Source organism: Pinus tabuliformis, chromosome 6 (assembly GCF_031772625.1).
Source record: "Pinus tabuliformis cultivar Carrire ecotype Pingquan chromosome 6, CPIR1, whole genome shotgun sequence".
Taxonomy (NCBI): Eukaryota; Viridiplantae; Streptophyta; class Pinopsida; order Pinales; family Pinaceae; genus Pinus; species Pinus tabuliformis.
This window is the reverse complement of record NC_142292.1, coordinates 1,549,159,637-1,549,184,303: the sequence shown is the minus strand read 5'-3', so window position 1 is coordinate 1,549,184,303 and position 24,667 is coordinate 1,549,159,637.

Below are 24,667 nucleotides of genomic sequence, written 5' to 3'. Positions count from 1 at the left end.
AACCCAGCCTCGAGTCGGTCGCCCGCCTGGTGGCTGCGTGATTACTAGAATCACCCAGCCACTGCTCGGCTGGTGGCTGGGTGATTCCAGGAATCACCTAGCCAATAGCGAGATAACCGCTTGGTGGCTGGGTGATTTTTGGAATCATCCAACCACCAGCCGCCCACCTGTCGGTGTGGTGTGGCCACCCCGGGAGCCCGCCTACCCACCGTGCGCCACCACGGCGGTCTGCCCGCACGCCATGGTGGCGCGTCCACCCTGGGGGTCTGCCCACCTGCCCGGCTAGTGGCTGGGTAATTCTGGAAATCACCCAGCCACCACCCGCTCGCCCGGCTGGTGGCTGGGCGATTTCAGGAATAGCCCAGCCACCAGCCGGGCGAGTGCGCGGGTGACCGGGGTGGTGCCATCCTAGGCCGCGCCACCTCGGTGGCCCGCCAGCCCGACGGGCTGGTGTCTCGATGATTCCCAGAATCATCGAGCCACCAGCCCGGCGGCCAACAAGTGGCTGGGTGATTCCAGGGGTGGCTGGGTGATTCTCTGAATAACCCAGCCACCAAGCGGCCGCCCTGCTTGGTGATTCCCAGAATCACCCAGCCACCAATCGGGCAGTTGCTGGGCGATTCCTGGAATCAACAAGCCACCAGCAGGGCGGCCGCCTGGTGGCTGGGTGAATACGGGACTCACCCGGCCACCAACCAGTTAGTGGCTGGGTGATTCCCAGAATCACCCAGCCACAAGCCGCCCGCCAAGCGGGTTTCTGGGTGTTTCCCGGAACCCGAGCAATGTCTAGGTGATTCCCGAAATCACCCAGCCACTAGGCGGTTGCCCGGCTGGTGGTTGGATTATTCCCGGAATTGTGCGGCTGGCAAGAATCACTTAGCCACCAGCCGGGTGGCCGCCTAGTGGCTGGGTGATTCCTGGAATCTCCCAGCCACTAGTTGGGCGGCTGCCTGGTGGCTGAGTGATTCCGGGAATCACCCAGCCACTAGCTATCTGCTTGGCTGGTGGCTGGATAATTCCAGGTGGCTGGTGGCTGGGTGATTCCCAGAATCACTCAGTCACCGCTCGACTGATGGCTGCGTGATTCCCGGAATCACCCAACCGGGCAGTGGCTGGGTGATTCCTGGAATTAGCCAGCCCCCGCCCGGCTGGCGGCTGGGTGATGCTCGTTGGGCGGGCGGCTGGTGGCTGGGTGATCCCGGGAATCACCCAGCCACTAGATCCGCAGGCGGGCGAGGCCTGGGCTGGCGAAACCCCGGTGGCCCGCCCGCCCACCAGCCGGGAAGGTGGGTGAGCGGCCGGGGTGGCTGCGCCATCGCGTCCGCCCACTCGCCCGGCCAGTGGCTGGGTGATTCCGAGAATCACCTAGCCACGAGGTGCTCGCCTCGCTGGTGGCTGGGTGATTCCTAGAATCACCCAACCACAAACAGGGCAACCGCCTGGTGGCTGGGTGAACCCGGGAATCACCCAGCCACCAGCCGAATCACCCAGCCAAGAGCCAGGCGGCCGCCAGGTGGCTGTGTGATTCCAGGAATCACCCAGCCACCAGCGGGGCGTTCGCCAGCCACCAGCTGGGCAGCCGCCTAGTGGCTGGGGGATTCTGAGAATTACCTAGCCACTAGCGGGGCGGTGGGTGGGTCATTCCTGGAATCACCCAGCCATCAGCCGAGTGCCCGGCTGGTGGGAATCACCCAGGCGACTAATGGCTAGGTGATTTCGGGAATTATGCAGTTGGTGGCTGGGTGATTCTGACCAACCTGTTGGTCGCCTGGTGGCTGGGTGATTCCTGGAATCACCCAGCCACTAGTCGGGCGACCGCCTCGTGGCTGGGTTATTCTCGGAATCACCTACCGACCATGCGGCCGCTCGGCTGGTGGCTAGGTGATTCTCAAAATTGTGCGGCTGGTGTTTGTGTGATTCCCGGGCTGATTTCGGAAATCACCTAGCCACTAGCCGGGCGGTTGGTGGGTCATTTCCGGAATCACCCAGCCACGAGGCGGCCACCCGCCTAGAGGCTGCGTGATTACCAGAATAACCGAGCCACTGCTCGGCTAGTGGCTGGGTGATTCTAGGGATCACCCAACCACTAGTGGGACGGCCGCTGGTGGCTGGGTGATTCTTGGAATCATCCAGCCACCAGCCGCCCGGGGTGGTGTGGCCATCCCAGGAGCCCGCCCGTCCACCGTGTGCCACCATGGCGATCTGCCTGGACTCCATGGTGGCACGGCCACCCCGGCGGCCCACACGCCCGCCTGGCTAGTGGCTGAGCAATTCTGGGAATCACCCAGCCACCAGCCGCTCGCCCGGCTTGTGGCTGGGCGATTCCAGGAATAGCCCAGCCACCAGCCGAGTGAGTGGGCGGGCGACCCGGGTGGCACCAGCCCAGGCCGCGCCACCTCAGCGGCCTGCCAGCCCGCCGGGCAGGTGGCTGGGTGATTCCAAGAATGACCCAACCACCAGTTGCTCGGGCAGCGGGAATCACCCAGCCACCAGCCGAGTGGCCAACTGGTGGCTGGGTGATTCTAGGGGTGGCTGCCCTACTTGGTGATTCCTAGAATCACCCAGCCACCAGTCGGGCGAGTGTTGGGTGATTCCGGGAATCACCCAGCCACTAGCAGGGCGGCCGCCTGGTGGCTGGGTGATTCTAGGAATCACCCAGCGACCAGGCTCCCGCTCGCCTAGTGGCTGGGTGTTTCACGGAATCCAGGCAGTGGCTGGGTGATTCCCGAAATCACCCAGCCACCAAGCGGCTGCCCGGGTGGTGGTTGGGTGATTCCTGGAATTGTGCGGCTGGCGAGAATCACCCGACCACCAGCCGGGTGGCTGCGTAGTGGCTGAGTGATTCCAGGAATCACCCAGCCACTAGTCGGGCAGCCGCTTGGTGGGTGGGTGATTCTAGGAATCACCTAGCCACCATCCATCTGCCTGGCTGGTGGCTGAGTAATTCTAGGTGGCTGGTGGCAGGTTGATTCTTGGGATCACTCAGCCACCGCCCGGCTGATGGCTGGGTGATTCCGAGAATCAGCCAGCCACCAGCCGGGAGGCCGCCTGGAGGCTGGCTAGTGGCTGTGTGATTTCCGGAATCACCCACCCGGGCGGTGGCTGGGTGATTCCCAGAATTACCCAGCACCCGCCCTGCTGGTGGCTGAGTGATTCCCGTCGGGCGGGCGGCTGATGGCGAGGTGATCTCGGGAATCACCCAGCCACCAGCTGGGCAGGCGGGCGAGGCCTGGTTTGGCGCCACCCCAGTGGCCCGCCCGTCCACCAACCAGGAGGGCGGGCGGGCCGCCGGAGTGCCTGCGCCACCGAGCCCGCCCGCCCGCCCGGCCAGTGGCTGGGTGATTCCGAGAATCACCTAGCCACCAGGTGCCCGCCTTGCTGGTGGCTGGGTGATTCCTGAAATCACCCAAGCACCAGCCGGGCAACTGCCTGGTGGCTTGGTGATTTTTGGAATCACCCAGCCACCAGCTTCCTGGTGGCTGGGTGATTCCGGGAATCACCTAGCCACCAGCCAGGCGGCCGCCAGGTGGCTGGGTGATTCCCGGAATCACCCAGCCACTAGTGGGGCATTCGCTTGTTGGTTGGGTGATTCCGGGAATCACCCAGCCAGCAGTTGGGCAGCCGCCTTATGGCTGGGGGATTCTGAGAATCACCAAACCACCAGCCGGGCGGTGGGTGGGTCATTCCCGGAATCACCTAGCCACCAGCCGGGCGGTGGGTGGGTCATTCCCGGAATCACCTAGCCACCAGCGGGGTGCCCGGCTGGTGGGAATCACCCAGGCAGCTGGTGGCTGGGTGATTCTGGGAATTGTGCGGCTGGTGGCTAGGTGATTCCAACCAACTTGTTGGTCGGTTAGTGGCTGGGTGATTCCCGGAGTCACCCAGCCACTAGTCGGGCGGCCGCCTGGTGGTTGGGTGATTCCCAGAATCACCTAGCGACCATGCGGCCGCCCGGCTTGTGGCTAGGTGATTCCCGAAATTGTGTGGCTAGTGGTTAGGTGATTCCCGCGCTAATTACGGGAATCACCTAGCCACCAGCCGGGTGGCCACCTAACGGGTGGGTGATTCCCGGAACCACCCAGCCACCAGCCGGGCAGTGGCTGTGTGATTCCAGGAATCCACCAGCCACAAGGCGGCCGCGCGGCTAGTGGATGGGTGATTCCCAGGCCCAGCTGCTGGCTGGGCTATTCCCAGAATCACCCAGCCTGGCCGCCGCTTGGTGGCTGGGTGATTCTCAGAATCACCTAGCCACTAGTCGGGCGGTGGCTGGGTGATTGCCGACGGGCGAGCGTCTAGTGTTTGGGTGATTCCGCGAATCACCCGGCCACCACCCGGGCGGGCAGGCGGGGTGGCGCGACCTTCACTGGTGCCACCCCTGTGGCCCACCCACCCGCCCCGCTGGTGGCGGCTGGTGGCTGGATGATTTCCATAAATGCCCAGCCAACAGCCAGGCGGGCCACCATGGTGGCTGCGCCGGGCTGGTCGGTGGGTGATTCCGAGAATCACCCAGCAACTAGGTGGCCACTCCACTCATGGCTGGTTGATTCCTGGAATCACCTAGCCCCGAGATGGTCAGCCGCCTGGTTGCTCGGTGATTCCGGGAATCACCCAGCCACCAGACGAATCACCAAACCACCAGCAGGGTGGTTGGGTGATTCCGAGAATCACCTAGCCACCGGACAGGCTATGGCTGAGTGATTCCGGGAATCACCCAGCCACCAGGCGGCCGCAGGCTGGGTGATTCCCCTGGTGGCTGGGTGATTCCCGGAATCACGCAGCCAGGAATCACCCAGCCATAGCCGCATAGTGGCTGGGTGATTCTCGGAATCACCCAACCACTAGCGGGGCTGGTGGCTGGGTGGGTGATTGCCGGAATCACCCAGCCACTAGCTGCGTGGCTGGCTGGTGGAAATCACCAAGCCACCAGCCACTAGCCGGGTGGGTGGCTGGTGGCTGGGTGATTCTCAGAGTCACCCACCCACTAGCCACCCACCAGCCACCCGCTCGGCTCGTGGATAGGTGATTCCGACCAACCAGTTGGCTGCCCAGTGGCTTGGTGATTCCCGGAATCACCCACCCACTAGTCGGGTGGCCACCTAGTGGCTGGGTGATTCCCGGAATCACCTAGCCACCATGTGGCTGCCTGGCTGGTGGCTGGGTGATTCCCAAAATTGTGCGGCTGGTGGTTGGGTGATTCCTGGGCTGATTCTGGGAATCACCCAGCCACCAGCCGGGTGGCCGCTTGATGGGTGGGTGATTCCTGGAATCACCCAGCCACCAGCCGGGCAGTGGCTGCATGATTCCAAGAATCAACCAGCCACCAGGCAGCCACGCGGCTGGTGGCTGGGAGGTTCCCGGAATCACCCAGCCACTGGCAGGGCTGGTGGCTGGGTGATTCCTGGAATCACCCAGCGATGCGATCGCCTGGTGGCTGGGTGATTCCCGAAATCACCTAGCCACCAGCCGGGCGGCCGCTTGGTGGCTGGGTGATTCCCAGAATCACCTAGCCACAAGTCGGGCGATGGCTGGGTGATTCCTGCTAGTGGCTAGGTGCTTCCGGGAATCACCCTGCCACCAGGCAGCCGCTCGGCTGGTGGCTGGGTGATTGCAGCCGGGTGGGCGGCTGGTGGTTGGGTGATTCCGGGAATCACCCGGCCTCCAACCGGGTGGGCGAGCGGGCCGCGGAGGTTACGCGGACTTGGCTAGTGCCACCCCTGTGGCCAACCCGCCGGCCTGGTTGGTTGCTAGGCCATTCCGGCAATCGTCAAGCGACCAGATGGGCGAGCGGCTGGTGGGGGCTGGGCGATTCCCAAAATCGCCCAGCCGCCAGCCGAATGGGTGGGCGGGCCATAGGGGTGGCTACTCCTGGCTGGAGGGTGGGTGATTCCAAGAATCATCCAGCCACCAGGTGTCCGCCCCATTAGTGGCTGGGTGATTCCCTGGAATCACCCAGCCACTAGTTGGGTAGCCGCCTGGTGGCTCGATGTTTTCGGGAATCACTTAGACACCAGGTGAATCACCTAGACACCAGCCGGGTGGTCGCCTCGTGCTGGGTGATTCCCGGAATCACCTAGCCACCAGACAGGTTGTGGCTGGGTGATTTCGAGAATCACCCAACCATCAGGCAGCCGTAGGCTGGGTGATTCCCATGGTGGCTGGGTGATTCCCTTGTTGGCTTGGTGATTCCTAGAATCACCCAGCCACCATTGGGAATCACCCAACCACTAGCCAGGCGGCCGCCTGATGTCTGGGTGATTCCCGGAATCACCTAGTCGGGAATCACCCTACCACCAAACACCCGCTCAGCTGGTGGCTAGGTGATTCCCGGAATCACCCAGCCACCAGCCCACCAGTCGGGCGGTTACCTGGCTGGTGGCTGGGTGATTCCCGTCGTGCGAGCAATTGGTGGTTGGGTGATTCCCGGAATCGCCCAGCCACAACCCGGGTGGGCGAGCGAGCCACCAGGGTGGTGCCAGCCTAGGCCGTGCCACCCGTCGTCCCACCTGCCCGACATGTGGCTGGTTGATTCTCGGAATCACGCAGCCACCAGCCGGCCACCCAGCTGGTGGCTGGGTGATTCCCAGAATCACCCAACTACTAGCTGGCTCAGATTCACCCAGCTACCAGCCGGGCAGTGGCTGGGTGATTCCCGGAATCACCCAGCCACCATTTGCACAATTTCGGTAATCACACAGCCACCAGCTAGGCAGACGCCTGGTGGCTGGGTGATTCCGGGAATCACCCAGCGACCAGCTGCCTTCCCGGCTGGTGGCTGGCCGGAATCACCTAGCCACCAGGCGGCCACTCGGCTGGTGGCTGGGTGATTCCCAGAATTGTGGGTCTGGTGGTTGGGTGTTTCTCGGAATCATCTAACCACCAACCGGGCGGCCGCCTGGTGGTTGGGTGATTCCGGGAATCACCGAGCCACTAGGTGGTCGCTTGGCTAGTGGCTAGTTTATTCCTGGAATTACCCAGCCACCAGGCGGGCGGCCGCCTGTTGGTTAGGTGATTCCCGCCGGGCGAGCAACTGGTGGCTGGGTGATTCCCAAAATCACCCAGCCAGCAGCCGGGCGGGTGGTGGGCTCCAGTATTGTAGCAATAATACTGCAACTCCTGGGACTCCCTTCTTTACTCTTATCAACCCGGTAGTTTGTAACAAACTTGGAAGTGACGGTGCTGTATGCACAAGTACTAGCTCTTGCCGCAGCTGTCACTGGTCAGCTAGCACAAGTCCGCTAGGGGCTCAAGCCAACTTCTATGAGCTCTTAGAAGAAGCTTTGTACCTGATGGATGCAAGCTAACTCAAAGGAAGCTGATCTACTTGCAGAAAGAAACTGAAATTCAAAGAGTAACATAAACCCTAACAAACCCTAATTCTACCAGCTAGTCCTACTGATACAAAGGAGAGGATGAAAACTATTGAAAAAGATGCCATTACTTCTACAAAGGTGAAATGCACATGCCTATGCTATCTCTATCTAAAGAACACATCTTTTTTGTATTTTTTATTACGTTATCAACATTATCATACATGTACTTTTAACTGGCTTCTTACTATGCAGGGGTGGATCAAGGAGGAGAAATGCTTGGAAAATGTTGGGAAGGTTCAGAGAGGGTCTAAGGAGTCCCTAACAACCTTCTAGAGTGTTTCACCAAGTTTGGCTATCTAGCAACCTCCCTTGTGAGCTTCTACAGGAAGTCTGCAGGGGTTCTACAGGATGTTGCAGGGATTTCTATAGGATATTAAGAAATTTCTACAGGATGTTCTGACATTGGATTTTGGAACATGGGTGAGTGAAAGAGGATGCATGAATGGATAGGGAGGTAGGGTAGGGGTCTGAGATGACCCAGTGACTGATGGATGAAGTGATGAGAGGGTGTGGAGAGCTAACTTGTCTTCAGGAAGGCTAAGGCAATTGAATAGCAAGAAGGTAGGGTTACGTGGACAGAAGAGTAGTTGTGAGATGAAGAAGCTAACTAGGAGATGGAGCAGCTGGCCTGGACGAAGCTTAGGTGGATGAGAGAAAGATGGATATGCCCTGCACGGTGTGCACTTAACTGAATCAAACAAACCCTACATACAATCGAAATCTTAACTAATATATCCAAACTTTCAATGAAACAAATGAACAACAGCTTTATTTCCAAAGAGAACCGTGTACAACACTTAATCAAAGGAACATCTAAAAAGGTCTGAACGCATGACTAACTTCTACAAATGAAAAACATTACACCAGTGATTGCATGGTCAAGCAAACAAGTGTTTTTGTTGAGTAGCACTGGTTCCAAAGTTCCAGCCCCTGATCCAATAAGGGAGAGGTGAAATTGAGAGTCCAGGCAACCCTTTTATGGAGCTTTTATCAATCTTTATCTTATCAATCTGTTCTACACATCTGAAGTAATTCTATTCCTCAACAATAACCTACTTAACCAACACAACTAAATCTAGCTCAACAAACTTTGTTTTAGATGCATAAAAGGAAAATCACAGTGCTGAAAGGAAAGATAACAATACAAATAAGGAGGCCCTAGGCTCTTAGGTTGGGCCCAACCTCGAGAGCTATGGCTCCTATAAAAAACCTCAGAGCTGATATCAAATCTGACTGCTTCCCATTATCAAAAACTAATCATAAGTCAAGAGTTATGCCAATAATGGCTACAAAAGAATAAAACAGAGCTAGCAGCACGTAGTGCAGAATATGCAAGAATTTTTCAAAAGTCCTTTTCGAAGGCTGAAGCCTTAACATTTATACACTATGAGGCCCTAGCTGGCCTCCTAAATCTATGGGACTTGGCTGCCCAAACTGTGAGTGAACAACTCCTTCCAAGAAATCTGCTTCGCTGCCTTCTAGATCCGGTTTTGGCGGCCTTTGGAGCTCGGAGTTGGGGGTGAAGATCCTGAGGGAGGCTATTTAATGCCATAGACAACCCCCCCTACAAATCCTCAACCCAAGCTTGGCTGTCTCCTAGCCCATGTCTGCTCGGTTTTGCTTCAACTTGTGTCAAAAAAATCCTGAAATGAGCACGTGTTAGCCACCTAGGAATAGTGACTACACTTATTCGTACAAATGACATAAACATACTAAAAAATAATGCATAAGTTGTGAAAAATGAAGGATTGAACAAGGGTAGTTAGGCCAAATGAGCCCAAAATGTTACCAAATTTGGGGCTCATCATCACCCCCCTACTAAAATGATTGCTCATCCTTGAGCAACTAATCCAGCTCCTCGTCCTTCATTGCTTTAACCGCCACTCTCACATCCCAGGCTTCTGAAGTAGTATCCTCCTTAGTGTCATGGAACTCGGCTTTTCTTTCCACCTCCTCCCACTGCTTATGCTCTTCTTTTTCTGTGCTTCCTTCTACCAATCCCAAAAGTAAAGGTGGGCTTAGCTTGAGGCCTATCCAGATGGCCTGGAGGTTCTGCATGGACTTCTTGTAGAGAGGTACCCGTACTAGGCCCTCCCTCATTCTAGTTGGAGTGTGATACTCCCTGATTTTGAGGCTATAGGACAATGTGTTCCACCTCCGGGTGCAAGCATGAATACAATTGTCCCCTAGTAGTCGCTCCATATCCTCGAAATGTGCTATAGCCTGAGCCTGATGATCCATATATTTTAGTAAAGCCTGCGGGTTGGTTGTTAGGTGTTGGTGGGCGGATATCAATGCAGTGGGGTCCCCTGGCTCTGCTCTGATTAACAGTGGCTCATGTAACTCCCGGTTCATAACATCTTTGTCCTCTGTCGCTCTCTTTTCTTCGTGGTTTAACCATGAGGTAAATGCCATTAGCTGCATATCTCCCACAACTGTGTTGGGATCCCATGAAGTTACATTAGGAAGGGCCAAATTATGGAGGTAGAACTCTGATAGCTTGGACTTGTCCTCTGAGGAGCTACTGTTGCATAAATCTGTGAACTGCTGGGGGTTTTGAATATGGGAGATACCCCTCTGTGCTAATGCATTAATCTGGAATTGCAGCCACTGGTCCCGTAGGTATAGGCCATAATATTGGCGGCTGCCTACATTGTAGAGCATCCATAGCCCAACTAGCCATGCAGGCCAGTTGCGCCTATTTTTCTTGCAATTGTTGTTTGAGAGCTTGTATCTCTATGTTTGCTTGCAATAACCTTTCCTGTAGATGCTATTTTAGTTCCTCAAGACTAGCTTGAATTCCTTCTTTGCCTTGAGGTTTTGTTGTAGTGTCCTCTGATGCTGTGCCCCTTTCTTTCCTCTGTTCTTGTAGCTGCAGTTTGAGCTTCTCATTCTCTTCCTGTAGAAATACTCGCTGGCAGTTTCCCACGTGCTTGACCATAGCTAATTCCCTTCTTGCCTCCTTGAGTTGTTCCTCCAAGGGGCCTATATCTGCTACTCCTTTATATTTAGCTATCCTCATCCACATGTGGGTTCGTACTCTTTCTTCTTCCAATGCAAAGAAGAGTGGTACTATGAATTTTTGCGGGATAATTTTCCCAGCCTCCAAAAAGTTATAATAAGAGCTCAAGTTGGGCTAGGGGCTAGGCTCCATGATGTGTTGTACCTCTGCTTCCCTTTGTGGTGAGGTGGCTGCCTCCCCTTCCATTCTTTCGGTCTCCTTGAGCCTGGCTAAAGTTTCCTGTAAAACTGCTTCAACATCCTGTAGAGGGGTTTTTGACGCTGACCTTTCCATTCTCTCCCACCAGATAGTTGTCTTGGGGCTCCCCCGCTCATAAGTGACTGATACTTTGGAGGGGGACTTCTCTCTTGGTGAGGTAGGGGTGTCTTCGATGGTAATTGGGTCTTTAGATGGAGGTTGGGGCCTGCCAGTTTTAATTCTTACACTTCTCCTCGCTTTGAAATACAGAGGAGTCTCCCTTTTGCGTTTCTCCTTTGGCTTGGGAGAGGTAATTAAGGTGGCCAGCAGAGCTACTGCCTCCCGAGAAAGAATTTTGGTCGTCTTCTCCTTCTGTGTTCTTTTCTCGGGACTTCCTATAGGAAGCCCTGTAGTGGCTGATTTCTGGCTTCCTGTAGAAGTCGTTTTCAATTTTCCTGTAGAAACAGATGGCACCGTTTTAGCTTGCTTGGCGGAGGGTGCTTTTTCTTTCAATTTTGCTGAGGCTGCCTTAGAGGTGCCCTCACTGACATGGACCTTTTCAGTCCTTTCCACCCTGCTCTGTAGTTGTTTCTCCCTGGGGGTTAATGTGGTTTTGTCATCCTCTGTTTTGGCAGCTTGTTTTTCCTCTTGTTTTCCCTTGTGCTCTTTCTTTGGTTCTTTGGCCATGGTTTCTTGGCCTTTCTCTTTCTTCTCCGTTTGAATTGGTTCCTTCTCCTCGCTGCTGGAGGAGGTGAGCTCCTCAGCCAGCACTCGGATGTCATCATCCTTAGTCAAATAATAGAAGGTTTCCCAGGAGAGAGGGATGGTATACGTGTGAAGTGCATCTTCCACGAGGAGCTTAATGAGCCCATGATGGGCTATCTAATCTGGTGTCCCCTCTCTCAACTTAGTGGCACACTCGGTCATAGACTGCAGGAGGAGGTAAGGGATGCTCAACTTTTTCTCTGAGGGTAGGTCCATTTGGTGCCTAAGTTTTGTGAGCAGCTGAAAATGGTATCCATACACGATGTTGAACCGCCCCTCACACATGATATATTTCATAATTTGGAGGCTGACCTCACTCTAGAACGACTGTAGGCTAGTTCTTCGCACTCCATTCTTGTCTTCTGAGAATTGCTCCTCCGGCAAAAAGAATTCCTTCTTAGCCTTCTGGCCCAGTTTTCTCTCCTCCTTATCCCAAGGTACCCCCATCGGTAGATCAGTGACCCTGCTAATGAGCTGTGGGGTGAGTCTGGGGGTCAAACCTCTGAAGTTGACAACAGCCAATGTTTGGACTTTGGTTGCAAGGATCACAAGAATTCCTCTGCAACCTCGTCATCGTGACCTTGAAGCTTGTCGCAGAATGACATCCACTTTGCACGAGAAAACAGGTCTACCACCTTAGGGGTTTCCCGTAGCTTCTTGGAATCTATAGGCTCTTTCCTGATGAACCCACCCGGCATGGTAAAATCTCGCTGTGTTGGCCTGAGCTGGCCGGTGCGTATAAAAAGATGGATCTTTGGGATTTCCTTAGACAGAGCGTAGAGTTACACCTCTATCATGCACACAGTTTATAAATTCACGACTGTCTACAGGTGAGCCTTGACAGTGGCTCAATTATGAACCAAACCCTGTAGAAAATCCCGCATACACACTACGATGACAATTCTCATGCAGAAATAAGAAGACACTTGAAAATTCATGCACAGACTGAAATTTACGGTTTTCTACCCCTTTGATATGTCGACTTCACCACCTTCTGAACCAATTGCATGGGAAGACTATGTTCAGGCTTACCTCGTTCCAGACTTGCCACCTTTGACGTGAACAGTTTAATTTCTTCGTAACGTTGAGCTTCCTATAGTGCAGCTTCCTGTAGAAGTCGTGCACAGGTTCTATGGAGCGCTTCAGTGGTTCTGGGTCTTCTGTGCAACAACAGGACGTTTGAATAGGCCGAGAACTCGGAGTATCAATCTTCAGGAAATTGCGGATGCTTACTCGGCTGCAAAGCGGTTGGGAATAAATGAGTGTAGTGCACCATACGCAATCTAGCCAATAGATTTGAATCTCTGCGGAACTCGTGGCACGGGGGTGAGCTGTCCCCATCAGCCCGCTGGCCAACGTCACCTGTGATCATTCCACTACATGTCTGCCTAACCGTCGAATCATTCCCTGCATATCTACCACCACCACTCCTATTAGATCGCCGCTTCTCTCCGACTGGACTCTTCCCACGTGTCCATTTCCTGCCTCGTCGACACACCCAATGCTTTTCGGATCAGACGAGGCTATCGGGATGGTCGTGGTGGCCAGTTGAATGCCTACCTGACTTTCTCAACCCATTCATTTTCATATTTACACACATTTTAAAGCATTATTCATGTAATTTGACGAAATAGGGTGAGGCACTTACCTGTGCGGCTGTGACGTTATTTTTCTCATGCTTCAGGACGAGGGTGATGGATCTGCTTGCTGCCGCTTCGTGCACAGGAACGGGAGCTCCTTTTTGCTGACTGTTGTTGGTTACGAGACCAGTTGCTTGGCCATGGATGGTGCATGCGCCGGCTCACGAGTTTCAGGTATCTTCATGGCGTGCGCTCTAGCCCGATCAACTGCTAAAGGATTCCTGTAGGACATCCTGTAGCCATTTCTCCTCCTTGGGTGCATCCTAAAATGGTGGAGTCATGTTCATGGTTGTAGGGTCTTCAGATTGCCTTGACAGGTAGCGCAGCGGCCTCTGCATGCTATGTTTTTCATTTGAAAATGATTTCTTCTGAGAGTCCAACGTTCTGGTTTGACTGCGTAGGTATTTCAATCGTATGGCAACAATGGTGGTGGAAGGAGGCGACAACAGTGGGTGATGGAGAAAAACATTGGTTGCATGCCTCCTTATTGGACTTCGGGCTTCAAATTCTTCTACACAGTCGGTCCTGGCCCGTCCCAAGATTCTACAGGAAGTTTCCTGTAGAAATACAGAACTTCCTGTAGAAAGTCCTATAGCTTCCTGTAGGATGCTAAACTATGACCAGAGCATGCCCAAACCTTGGAAGAGATGAGTGTTTCTGGAGGGAGTGCTAGTGAGGTCACCTGGTAGCATGGTAGGGACCCTTATCCTTGAGTTGAGAGGCCTCCTTTTCTGCATGGAATACCTGTAACCTGCATTAATTTCCAAAGCTTGAGCCTGTTTTTCTGTTTCTGCCTCTTTTTTTCTTTTCCTTGGTTTTTTTCTTTTTTATTTTTTGAGGAGACAACAGGGGTGCCTCAATGAGGTTTTCACCCCTACTATCTGCCTTGGGTGCCTCAGAGAGGTTTTCACCCAAGGGTCTTTTTGTTTTTTTTCCATTTTTTTCAGAGAGGTAGCAGGGGCGCCTCAATGAGGTTTTCACCCCTACCATCTACCTTGGGAGCCTCAGAAAGGTTTTCACCCAAGGATCTTTTTATTATGTTTTTTTTTTTTTTTTGGATGCTCAAGGTATGCCCAAAACAGAAGCAAAACCCTTCTCTATGACCAGCACTGGTTTTTCCACAGTTTTGATGAACTCTTGCCTCGAAAGAGGTTTCCTGTAGATCTTTAGTCGATGCCCATTGACGAGCATGGGGATGGCTTCCTCATCGATGGTCCGGATAAGAACAGACCCATTATCATTACACTTCTCCACTGCATATGGCCCTAACCATCTTGTACTCATCTTCCCCTTCAAATCCTTGTGTCTGGAATCATACAACAGCGCCCAATCTCCCGGTTGGTATTGCTTGTCCTTTGAGGTGCCAGTCATGCCATATCTTCCTCTGAAGTTGAACCACTTCTGAGTGGAGAAGGGCTTGCATTCTATGTTCATCTAGCCCATTCAGCTGCAATAACCTTTCTTGTTGGGCATGGCTGAGATCTAGGTCCAGCTGAGCTGCCATCCTCAATTTGTTGTACTCGAACTCTATTGACAGGAAAGCCCTCTTCCCATAGACCAGTTCATAGGGTGTGAAACCGGTTGTGGTCTTCCAAGTGGTGTTGTAAGCCCAGGTGGCCTCAACCAGGCGATCTGTCCAATCCTTTCTGCTGCTGCTCACCACCTTAGTCAAAATCCCTTCTAATGCTCTATTGGTGACTTCCACCTGCCCATTTGCTTGAGGATGATAGGGGGTGGAAGTTCTATGTTTGATCTTGTGATGAGCAAGCAAATCTTCAACTAAGTTGGAGGTGAAATGGCTTCCTTGATCGGTGACTAACTCTCTTGGGTAACCAAATTTGTAGAAGATGTTTTCTCTTAAAAACTAAGCCACCTCTTCTTTTGTCGCTGCTTTGATTGCCTTGGTTTCTGCCCACTTTGTCAGATAGTCTGTGCACACAATGATGTAAGACCTTTTCCTTGAAGGAGGATTGATAGGACCCACAAAATCCATGCCCCACTTCTCAAATGGTTCAAGAGTCACTTGAGTTTGGAGAGGCATTTCGTCCCTTGGGGTTGGCTTCCCCATCCTTTGGCATCGGTCACATTGGCTGATATATCTCTTGACATCTTGATGAAGCGTGAGCCAATAGTAGCCTGCCTGTAGAATTTTGAAGGTAGTCCTCTTGGCTGCAAAATGTCCTCCACAAGGCCTGTCATGACAAGTTAGGAGGATGTCAAAGACCTCCCCCTCCCTTACACAATGCCTTAAGATCTAATTGGGGCCAAGTTTGAACAGGTTGCCCCCGATCCAAGTGAACGAGGCACTCTTCCTTACAATTCTGCTTTTCTCTTTGGAAGATAGATGCGGAGGGAACTGTGCTGAGACCAGATAGTTTGCTATATCAGCAAACCATGGGGAGAGTACTGAGATAACAAACAGATGTTCATCTGGCATCTGGTCGTCCACTGTTCCATCTTCACCTGCAGGTAAATCCAATCTAGACAAGAAGTCAGCAACAACATTTTCTTTACCTGGTTTGTCAACGATAGTCAAATCAAACTGCTGCAACAGAAGTAACCATCTAATAATACGAGCATTCACAGCTGTTTTATTCATTAAATATCTAATTGCAGCATGATCAGTATGTACAAATGTTTGATAGACAATGATGTAGTGTTGGAACTTGTTCAGGGCATGGACCACAGTCATGAACTCTTTCTCAGTTACAATATAGTTTAGTTCTGCCTTGGATAAGTTTTTGCTGACAAAGTATATGGAATATGGGAGTTTTTGTTCAACCTGTCCTAAGGCTGCCGCTATGGCTTTGTTTGAGGCATCAGTGTGGATGTAGAAAGGTAGGGCCCAGTTTGGACATCCTAATATTGGGGCAGACACCAACTTATCCTTTAATTCATTCAGAGCGCTTTGACAGTTGTCCATCCATTTGAACTCAACATCTTTTTCTAAGAGGCCAAACAGTGGCGAGGCTAGCTTACTGAAATCTTTAACAAAACTTCTATAATATCCTGCTAAGCCTAGGAAACTCCGAACATCTCTTACTTTCTTAGGAGGCGGAACCTTTTTGATGAGAGCAATTTTATTAGGATCCACCTGCAATCCTTGGCGAGAAATGGTATGTCCTAGCACGGTCCCTTCAGTCATCAAGAATTCACATTTTTCCGGACTAAGGGACAGGTTCATCTCAATGCACTTGGTTATAATTTTTCCCAGATTCGACAATGCTTCTTGGAAGTTGGATCCATAGGGAGTGAAGTCATCCACATAGATTTCCACCGAATCATGGACCAGCTCAGAAAAGATGCTCAATACTACTCTTTGGAAAGTGGCTGGAGCGTTTCATAGCCCAAAGGGAAGGACTCTGTAAGCAAAGGTACCCCAAGGACAAGTGAAGGTGGTCTTATCTTGGTCTTCCGGGCTGATTTGGATATGGTTATACCCGCTGAACCCATCTAGGAAAGAGAAAAACTTCTTCCCCGCTAGTCCATCCAACACTTGATCTATGAAAGGCAGAGGAAAGTGGTCTTTCTTGGTGGCTTTGTTCAGTTCTCGGTAGTCCACACAAATTCTCCACTTTCCATTTTTCTTGGTTACCAACACCAGAGGGGACACCCACTCGCTATCTAAGATGGGGTAGATGAATCCTGCATCCAGCAGTTTTTGCAGTTCTTCTTTGACAATGTCCTTAAGGGTTGGATTCATTCTCCTCTGAGGTTGCCTGACCAGTTTAGAATCTTCTTTGATGTAGATGTGATGGGTACAGACCGAAGGGTGGACTCCTTTCATCTCCTTATATCTCCAAGCGAAAGCATCTAGATGACTGGCCAACAGACTATACAGCTCCTTTTCCTGGGAAGGAGATAGGGAGGAGCTGATCTTTAACGTTCTCTCGGGGCCAAACTCCACATTTTTGACCCTGGTAGAGAGTGGATCGGTCACACAAAGGTCCATTAAGGTGCTGGTTTGAGTATCTTCCACCAATTTCTCTAAGGACAATGCACTGGGAGGCAGATTCTAAATCAAGGTCTCAATCAAGTCATCCTCAGTTTGAGGACCTCCCTTGGTGGTCTTTAAGGTGCACAAGGGTGCAGAGTACACCTCAACCTCTTCTCCTTCTTCCAACCAAAGTGGTAAGTCATGCTCTAATAGAGGTTGGGCAAGAGGGTATAGGACTAGCTTCTTGGACATAGGACCATTTTTGATGGTCATGTTTCCTGCTCGACAACTTATGTAAGCATTCGCAGTGGCTAGCCAAGGTCTTCCCAAAATAAGGGGGTATCCAGTAAGCTTTGCCTTTGGCTGAAGAACCAAGAAGTTCGTAGGATACTCCCAAAAGTCAACAGAGACCAAGACATCCTCCACAATCCCTTCGGGAGTCATGGTGGAGTGATCTTCCAACTGTAGGACTGTCGAGGTCTTCCTTAAGGAACCTTGAAGGTTGAGTTTGAGCATGGTATCCCTGGTCATCACATTAATGGCAGCCCGTAAATCAATCAAAGTGTGGGATATGATGGTGCCATTGATGTGGACATCAACTACAGGACTCCCAGGATCCAAATACTTTGGACAGATTAATTGCCCCAACATAAGATCAGACAGTTGTCTTATGACATTGATGGTTGAGGCATCTCTTTTTCACCTGCCTGGGTGCCTGAAACACTTTTCCTTAACCAGTTTATTGTATATCGGTACATCTTTGACGGCTTGAAGAAGTGGTATTCTCACACACAACTGTTTGAGTTCCCCCAGAAGCTCATTCTCCTTTGGGTCGGGTTGTGTGGTTACTGTTAGTCTCTCAAGAAAGGGTGGAGTGGTCTTGGGTTCACTTTCCTGTTTATCTTCCTCGTCCTCTAGGGGAGGAGGTTGGCGATCTGGAAGAGTCTTCCCGGATCGCAGGTTGATCTCCTGGATCTCCACAACTTAGGTAGGGCAGGTTGTTTCCCCGGTATATACCTGCTGGGCTTGTCGATTGTTGGGGTTCGGGTTCGGTTGAGCAGGCATTTGGGGTTGTCTCGGAGGAGCAGGAGGTAATGGTTGCGGTTGAGCTGGTGGTGGAGGCAAAATGGCGGGAGGAGTGTTGTACTGGGGCCTCCACCCTGGTTGAGGTGCATTCCATTGAGGCTGTGGCTCGACATGTGAGTGAAACGAATGAGTAGTGGGCTGAGTATGGTATTGAGGTGGGTAATACCATGAAGGAGGCACAGACCAGGGAGGATGAGCAGGGGGCCCCCAAGAAGGCATAGGAGTAGATTGGTTGGGGTTATAATAGGCTTGGGATGTCCCTTGCATCCCCTGCTGGTAAGGTCTAGGTCCATGCGGCCTTCTTTGGTTGAGGAAGTAGAGAGGTTCAGTGGGTGCCTCAGTTCCTTGGTACATGGCGTTAAACCCAGGTAAGGTTGGGCATTGGTTCGTGGGGTGGTCCTCCTCACAAACAAAGCATACCTCCACCGAGTGTAAGGGACACTCGTTCTCAGGGTGCTTCCTTGTACACCTAGGACAAAAGATGGCCAAAGCCCTCTCAGCTTCCTCTTTCTTTTGCTGGATTCGGAATGTATCAAGTTGCATGGAAATGGTCTATCTCACCTCACTTTTGAGTTCCTCCAGCTGATTAACAAACTCATGCTTGGAGAAAGTAGCACTAGCTGAAAGGGGGTTTCCCCTACCTCTTTTTCGGGCTGTCCTAGAGTGGTTTCTAAACACAGTCTTTATATCCTCGTAAGGTAGTTGGTAGATGTCTCCTTCAGCTAGCATGTGAAGGGTATCTAGGAGGTCTTTAGGGACTCCTCGGAGCAGGACCAACTTGAGAGATTCAGGGTCAAGTGTGCACCTGGCCCGTTTATAGCTAAGTTGAAATATTTCCTCATAATCTTCTAAAGACTCCTCATTTCCGATGGTCATCCGAAAGATCTCTCCGTTGGCTTCCTTGGACCTACAGTAGTGCCGGTATTTGCTATTGAAAGCTTACTGCATCTGAGCCCAAGTGGTGATATTGTTTCCAGGTAATCCCATGAATGAGCGTAATGCTACATCCTTGAGAGTAGAGGGAAAGAGTTTCAGTTTTTGCTCATCTTCTGTATAGTCATAGGTTTGACAAAGGACAACAAACTCAAACAAGAAGGTATCAGGGCCTTCAGTAGTCAATCCATGGAAGTGAGGTAGAGCAGAGGGGCTTATGTTTTTCATTTTCATGTCTCCATTGGTCTCTCGGATGGGAAAGACACCTTCTATTCTCTCATCTTCTCTTCCATCTTTAGCCATGGCTTCAGGTGGGATGGTTTCTAACTCTTATTCTGGTATAGGATCTTTGTATGTCTCAGGAGGCTCGCCTATGGGTTCTTCTGGATCACTGTTAGCAAAGAAGAGGCAAGGGTGACTCAGTGAAGTGGTGGGCGTGTTGGGTAAGAATTTTCTGGTTTTATCTCTGTTCCTACGAGGCATGAAATGGAAAGGCTTTTGATTGCTTTTTGCTTTTTCTACTTGTATCTGCAAAACTGAAATAGATTGAACTGCAACTAGCTATCTTGCTGAAATGAAAATGTGGAATTGAAATGAAATTAGGAAAGGACTAAGCTGCGTTACTCAAATGAAATTGCAGGAATGAAATGCTAGTCTATGCTTGCAGAATTGAAATTGCTAGTCTACGCTTGCAGAATTGAAATTACTAATCTATGAAAGCAGGAAATATCTATTTTACTTTTGCGGAAATGAAATTGCAGAATGGAAATGAAATAAACTATTTAGCAGAAGGCGAGTGTAAAAAAATAGAAGAAAAGAAACAATCACCAATACTCTGACGCTTCCCCGGCAACGGCGCCAAAAAGATGGTGGGCTCCAGTATTGCAGCAATAATGCTGCAACACCTGGGACTCCCTTCTTTACTCTTATCAACCCGGTAGTTCGTAAAAAACGTGGAAGCGACGGTGCTGTATGCACAAGTACTAGCTCTTGCCGTAGTTGTCACTGGTCAGCTGGCACAAGTCCACTAGGGGCTCAAGCCAACTTCTATGAGCTCTTAGAAGAAGTTTTGTACCTGATGGATGGAAGCTAACTCAAAGGAAGCTGATCTACTTGCAGAAAGAAACTGAAAGTCAAAGAGTAACATAAACCCTAACAAACCCTAATTCTACCAGCTAGTCCTACTGATGCAAAGGAGAGGATGCAAACTATTGAAAAAGATTCCATTACTTCTACAAAGGTGAAATGCACATGCCTATGCTATCTCTATCTAAAGAACACATCTTTTTTGTATTTTTGATTACGTTATCAAAATTATCATACATGTACTTTTAACTGGCTTCTTACTGTGCAGGGGTGGATCAAGGAGGAGAAATGCTTGGAAAAGGTTGGGAAGGTTCAGAGAGGGTCTAAGGAGTCCCTAACACCCTTCCAGAGAGTTTCACCAAGTTTGGCTATCCAACAACCTCACTTGTGAGCTTCTACACGAAGTCTGCAGGGGTTCTACACGATGTTGCAGGGATTTCTACAGGATGTTCAGAAATTTCTACAGGATGTTCTGACATTCGATTTTGGAAGATGGGTGAGTGAAAGAGGATGCATGAATGGATAGGGAGGTAGGGTAGGGGTCTGAGATGACCCAGCGACTGATGGATGAAGTGATGAGAGGGTGTGGAGAGCTAACTTGTCTTAAGGAAGGCTAAGGCAATTGAAGAGCAAGAAAGTAGGGTTACGTGCATAGAAGAGTAGTTGTGAGATGAAGAAGCTAACTAGGAGATGGAGCAGCTGGCCTGGACGAAGCTTAGGTGGATGAGAGAAAGATGGATATGCCGTGCACGGTGTGCACTTAACTGAATCAACCAAACCCTGCATACAATCGAAATCTTGACTAATCTATCCAAACTGTCAACGAAACAAATGAACAACATCTTTATTTCCAAAGAGAACCGTGTACAACACTTAATCAAAGGAACATCTAAAAAGTTCTGAACGCATGACTAACTTCTACAAATGAAAAACATTACGCCAGTGATTGCATGGTCAAGCAAACAAGTGTTTTTGTTGAGCAGCATTGGTTCCACAGTTCCAGCCTCTGATCCAATAAGGGAGAGGTGAAATTGAGAGTGTAGGCAACCCTTTTATGGACCTTTTATCAATCTTTATCTTATCAATCTCTTCTACACATCTGAAGTAATTCTATTCCTCAACAATAACCTACTTAACCAACACAACTAAATCTATCTCAACAAACTTCGTTTCAGATGCATAAAAGGAAAATCACAGTGCTGGAAGGAAAGATAACAATACAAATAAGGAGGCCCTAGGCTCTTAGGTTGGGCCCAACCCCGAGAGCTATGGCTCCTATAAAAAAAACTCAGAGCTGATATCAAATATAACTGCTTCCCATTATCAAAAAATGATCATAAGTCAAGAGTTATGCCAATAATGGATACAAAAGAACAAAACAAAGCTAGCAGCATGTAGTGCAGAATATGCAAGAATTTTTCAAAAGTCCTTTTTGAAGGCTGAAGCCTTAACATTTATACACTACGAGTCCCTAGCTGGCCTCCTAAATCTATGGGACTTGGCTTCACAAACTGTGAGTGAACAACTCCTTCCAAGAAATCTGCTTGGTTGCCTTCTAGATCCGGTTTTGGTGGCCTTTGGAGCTCGGAGTTGGGGGTGAAGATCCCGAGGGAGGATATTTAATGCCATAGACAACCCCCCTACAAATCCTCAACCCAAGCTTGGCTGTCTCCTAGCCCATGTCTGCTCGGTTTTGCTTCAACATGTGTCAAAAAATCCTGAAATGAGCACGTGATAGCCACCTAGGAATAGTGACTACCCTTATTCGTACAAATGACATAAACATACTAAAAAATAATGCATAAGTTATGAAAAATGAAGGATTGAAAAAGGGTATATAGGCCAAATGAGCCCAAAATGTTACCAAATTTGGGGCTCATCATCACCCCCCTGCTAAAATGATTGCTCATCCTTGAGCAACTAATCCAGCTCCTCGTCCTTCATTGCTTTAACCGCCACTCTCACATCCCAGGCTTCTGAAGTAGTATCCTCCTCATTGTCATGGAACCCGACCTTTCTTTCCATCTCCTCCCACTGCTTATGCTCTTCTTTTTCTGTGCTGCCTTCTACCAATCCCAAAAGTAAAGGTGGGCTTAGCTTGAGGCCTATCCAGCTGGCCTGGAGGTACTGCATGGACTTCTTGTAGAGAGGTACGCATACTAGGCCCTCCCTCATTCTAGTTGGAGTGTGATACTCCCTGATTTTGAGGCTGTGGGACAATGTGTTCCACCTTCGGGTGCAAGCATGAACACAATTGTCCCCTAGTAGTTGCTCCATATCCTCGAAATGTGCTATAGCCTGAGCCTGCTGATCCATATATTTTAGTAAAGCCTGTGGGTTCGTTGTTAGGTTTTGGTGGTCGGGTATCAATGCAGTGGGGTCCCCTCGCTCTACTCTGATTAACAGCGGCTCATGTAACTCCCGGTTCATAACATCTTTGACCTCTGTTGCTCTCTTTTCTTCGTGGTTTAACGATGAGGTAAATGCCATTAGCTGCATATCTCCCACAACTGTGTTGGGATCCCATGAAGTTACATTAGGAAGGGCCAAATTATGGAAGTAGAACTCTGATAGCTTGCCCTTGTCCTCTGAGGAGCTACTGTTTCATAAATCTGTGAACTACTGGGGGTTTTGAATCTGGGAGATACCCCTCTATTCTAATGCATTAATCTAGAATTGCAGCCACTGGTCCCGTAGGTATAGGCCATAAGATTTGGCCAGCTACCTACATTGTAGAGCATCCATAGCCCAACTGGCCATGCAGGCCAGTTGTGCCTCTTTTTCTTGCAACTACTATTTGAGAGCTTGTATCTGTATGTTTGCTTGCAATTCCCTTTCCTATAGATGATGGTTTAGTTCCTGAGGACCAGCTTGCATTCCTTCTTTGCCTTGAGGTTCTGTTGTAGTGTCCTCTGATGCTGTGCCCCTTTCTTTCCTCTGTTCCTGTAGCTGCAGTTTGAGCTTCTCATTCTCTTCCTGTAGAAATACTCGCTGGCAGTTTCCCACGTGCTTGGCCATAGCTAATTCCCTTCTTGCCTCCTTGAGTTGTTCCTCCAAGGGGCCTATATCTGCTACTCCTTTAGATTTAGCTATCCTCATCCACGTGTGGGTTCGTACTCTTTCTTCTTCCAATGCAAAGAAGAGCTCTACTGTGAATTTTTGTGGGATAATTTTCCCAGCCTCCAAAAAGTTATAATAAGAGCTCAAGCTGGGCTGGGGGCTAGGCTCCATGATGTGTTCTACCTCTGCTTCCCTTTGTGGTGAGGTGGCTGCCTCCCCTTCCATTATTTCAGTTTCCTTGAGCCTGGCTAAAGTTTCCTGTAGAACTGCTTCAGCATCTTGTAGAGGGGTTTTTGACATTGACCTATCCATTCTCTCCCTCTAGGTAGTTGTCTTGGGGCTCCCCCACTCATAAGTGACTGATACTTTGGAGGGGGACTTCTCCCTTGGCGAGGTAGGGGTGTCTTCGATGGTAATTTGGTCTTTAGATGGAGGTTGGGGCCTGCCAGTTTTAATTCTTACACTTCTCCTCGGTTTGAAATACAGAGGAGTCTCCCTTTTGCATTTCTCCTTTGGCTTGGGAGAGGTACTTAGGGTGGCCAGCACAGCTGCTGCCTCCCGAGAAAGAATTTCAGCCATATTCTCCTTCTTTGTTCTTTTCTCAGGACTTCCTGTAGAAATCCCTCTAGTGGCTGATTTCTGGCTTCCTATAGAAGCTGTTTTCAATTTTCCTGTAGAAACTGATGGCACCGTTTTAGCCTGCTTGGCTGAGGGTGCTTTTTCTTTCAATTTTACTGAGGCTGCCTTAGAGGTACCCTCATTGACATGGACCTTTTCATTCCTTTCCTCCCTGCTCTGTAGTCGTTTCTACCTGGGGGTTAATGTTGTTTTGTCATCCTCTATTTTGCAGCCTGTTTTTCCTCTTTTTTTCCCTTGTGCTCTTTCTTTGGTGCTTTGGACATGGTTTCTTGGCCTTTCTCTTTCTTCTCTGTTTGAATTGGTTCCTTTTCCTCGCTGCTGAAGGAGGTGAGCTCCTCAGCTAGCACTCGGATGTCATCATCCTTAGTCAAATTTCGGAAGGTTTCCCAGGAGAGAGGGATGGTATACGTGTGAAGTGCATCTTCCACGAGGAGCTTAATGAGCCCATGATGGGCTATCTGATCTGGCGTCCCCTCTCTCAACTTAGTGGCACACTCGGTCATAGATTGTAGGAGGAAGTAAGGGATGCTCAACTTTTTCTCTGAGGGTAGGTCCATTTGGTGCCTAAGTTCTGTGAGCAGCCGAAAATGGTATCCATACACGATGCTGAACCACCCCTCGCACGTGATATATTTCATAATTTGGAGGCTGACCTCACTCTAGAACAATTGTAAGCTGGTTCTTCGCACTCCATTCTTGTCTTCTTGGAATTGCTCCTCCAGCAAAAAGAATTCCTTCTTAGCCTTCTGGCCCAGTTTTCTCTCCTCCTTATCCCAAGGTACCCCAATCAGTAGATCAGTGACCCTGCTAATGAACTGTGGGGTGAGTCTGAGGGTCAAACCTCTGAAGTTGACAACAGCCAACATTTTGGACTTTGGTTGCAAGGATCGCAAGAATTCCTCTGCAACCTCGTCATCGTGACCTTGAAGCTTGTCACAGAATGACATCCACC